Source organism: Nematolebias whitei, unplaced genomic scaffold (assembly GCF_014905685.2).
Source record: "Nematolebias whitei isolate Nwh7 unplaced genomic scaffold, NemWhi1 Nwh_scaf_7447, whole genome shotgun sequence".
NCBI lineage: Eukaryota > Metazoa > Chordata > Actinopteri > Cyprinodontiformes > Rivulidae > Nematolebias > Nematolebias whitei.
Window position 1 is genome coordinate 1 of NW_023625992.1, and position 3,095 is coordinate 3,095.

At 36.3% G+C, this 3,095-nt stretch overlaps 1 long non-coding RNA gene across 2 annotated transcripts; it reads left to right on the top strand.

Moving 5' to 3' along the window:
- Positions 1 to 291: 291 nt before the first annotated feature.
- LOC119429776 lies at positions 292 to 3,052 on the top strand. 2 transcript variants are annotated; one of them, XR_005187837.1, is made up of 4 exons: positions 292 to 455; positions 984 to 1,170; positions 1,540 to 1,616; positions 2,513 to 3,052. It is a non-coding gene; the product is annotated as an uncharacterized LOC119429776 (long non-coding RNA). The 2 variants fall into 2 exon arrangements; XR_005187836.1 differs by lacking the exon at positions 292 to 455 and having other exon boundaries at positions 842 to 1,170.
- Positions 3,053 to 3,095: the final 43 nt, after the last annotated feature.

Genomic DNA, 3,095 nt, shown 5'->3' on the forward strand with positions numbered 1-3,095 from the left:
CATGTGTAGCTGTTAGCATGTGTAGCTGTTAACATCTGTAGCTGTTATCATCTGTAGCTGTTAGAGTCTGTAGTTGTTAGCGTTTGTAGTTGTTAGCGTCTGTAGTTGTTAGCATCTGTATTTGTTAACATCTGTAGCTTTTAACATCTGTAGTTGTTAGCATCTGTAGTTGTTAGTGTCTGTAGTTGTTAACTTCTGTAGCTGTTAGCATGTGCAGCTGTTAGCATATGTAGCTGTTAGCATGTGTAGCTGTTAGCATCTGTAGCTGTTAGCATGTGTAGCTGTTAGCATGTGTAGCTGTTAGCATGTGTAGCTGTTAGCATGTGTAGCTGTTAGCAGCCACGTGTCGTCGCGTGCTTGGATAATCTAGTCTCGTGACTGTGTCTCTATTTTTCTGTGTAGGAGCAGGAGCTTCACGTCAGACCTCCACCAACCACATGTTTGTTCTCTAACAGGTATGGTTGTAATTTCTAGTAAAGTTGTTCAATATTAAACTTCGGTCCAGCAGCCTCCACTTCAAAAAGTCAGTGCTCACGCGGTTTGGTTGTGCACGCGCTAACACCACCAGGTAGTCACGCTTGCGAGGTTCTTTCAAAATAAAAGCTGATGTGTGTCTCCTGTTGGTACAAACTCTGGACATAAAACACGTGTTAGCACTGGAAGCTGTAACGGGACCAACATTCCTGCTCAGCTGTTTCCACAAAAAGTTTCAATCTCGCCCCCATATCCAAAGAGTAGAGAACTTTTTGTGTTGTAAGTTAAATAAATAAAAAACTCCAGTGAGTTTTTCACGTTTTGACTCGAGTTGATTGAAGTCATTCTTGCTGGTCCTTGTTCAGAAATGATTTTTAATGTCCGCCTGTGAATATGATCCATAATATTTGACTTTAGTCTCTGTTTTGTGGTTATTTGTATGTTCATGATGTGAGAATGTTCAATTGTTTTCCCTGAAGTTTCCATTAATATTAAAACAAAACTCTTAGTTTCCAGTGACCAGTCTCACTTCAGGCTGACTGTAGAACATCTCCAGATGTTGCTCACCAGATGTCACCAAGATCTCATGTGGAATTTCAAAATAAAGGCCCTCCAAAGTTGGACATTTTCCATAGAATTGTCCCTAAGTTTCTGTGTTTGTTGCTCGTTCTTCAGGATGTTGTAGAAACAGCGAGGGTAAGTACGGCTTTACCAGAAATCACATCATTAGTGCAGAAAATTTATTGTCTCGTTGAAATGCAACATAGTTCAAGTAAAAACAGGAATGTTTCATTTAAAATCATTTATATGTTTAATATTTTAAGTGACAATAACCATTTGGAAAAATAAAGTTCAAATTGTACATTAATGTCAGAAATGACATTTATATCATTTTAACATCAAGTGTTTGTTTTTCCTGGTAAATGTTGAGAATTACAAGAGCTTTGTGTTATTTGTCCATGTCGACCAAAATCACTGGAGGTTTCTGGTTAGTGTGCATAAAAATGATACTTGTTGTTCTCTCAGAACATTTTAATTTAAAGTTTCATGTTTTGATTTGTGCAGAAACTCTGTGAACCACACAGTCTTTCTGGTGGATCAAGTTCAGCAGAAGACGATTCAAAAGCTGCAAAAACATTTAGGTAAGTATTTATTAAGAGACAGAGGAGAAAAGTCTAACACTGAATTATATCTGGTGAGCTGCTTTTAAAATGATTTTAGTTGCTGTTATGGCCATGAAGGACAGAGTGCACGTTTTATTCAAGTTTGATTCAGGAACATCATAAATTACACATGAATGTTTTTCACTGAAACTAAATGAATCTTCAAACTTGTTCCTGATCATTTTGAAAGAGATTTAGTAACAACTTGAGTTGGACACATCATGCCAGTGTAAGGACGACACGTGTTCCTTGTGTTGTGGCTCCTACAAAGTTTCTGAACACTTGAAGTCGTCCTGCTACATTTATTAAACATCAAATGTCTCTACAGCTTTCTGTTCTTTGATCAAATAGATTTTCTGAATCATTAAACTTCATTTCCTTCAAACTACTAATTGGTTTAGATTTGTTCAAAAACCCACATTTCTCTAAGTCAATTGATCAAAACGTGCACGTTATTAAAATGCAGTCAGTTCTCACACTCACTGTTAAAGTCTAATAGAAAATAAATCAGTCAGAGTTCATTTAAATGTTGCTCATTAATTGTTCTTTTAATTGTAATTAGAATATTTAGCTGATGTTCAAATCAGTTCCTACAACTTGTGTTTCTTGAACAATTAGTTTCAAATATTTACTGATTCTATTAAAAGCTGCAACAGAGTTGAGCTGAACTGAAGGAGAGCGCGTCAGAAAAATGTGATTGTGTGACGTTAAATAGAACGGAGGCGTCGTGCTCCAGCCGCTCCAAAAGGATGGAAATATCTGCTGGGACATTGTTGTGGTAGTTGTTCACTGGAAAGTTGGTGAAACTTCATGTGTGGAGCTTTTGTTACTTGTTTATTGTTTGTACCTTTTCTTATGGTTTCTATATTTTTTAGATTGCCAGAGAAGTGATGAAGACTTTCCTGATATTCCAGCATCAGGTTTGAAAGATCCAAACTGGAAATCATAAAGTAAAGAGGAATGGGTCAACAGATACTGACTGCATCAGGTTTGGTCCTGAAGGTTTGATTTCAACATTCTAATAGACTTACGCATTATTGTCCAACAAGGAAGTGACTAAAAATAGTTCACTCTGAAGATAATAATATTTTAAAGTACAAAGGTTGTTAAGAAGGTGAAGAGGAGACGAATAATATCTGATTGGTTGAGCTGAGAAATGAAAAGGCTGAATGTGATTCAAATAAGTGATAAAGTTCACAATCACATTTGACTCTTCAAGAGAATTGTGTGTAAATAAATCAAACAATGATGTGTTTGAAGCTTTAAGGTCAAAATGCAGGTAAATCCAGTCAGAAATGTTCTTTGTATAAAACTAAACACTAGAACTCGACCTGACTGGATAAATGTGGATCCAGCAACACAATTCCCTCAAAAACTACGTTTCTACTGCAGCTTTGCAAAGTATTACTGTGTGAATGTAAAATATGTCGTATTTAATTGTAATATGTTTCTTCTGAG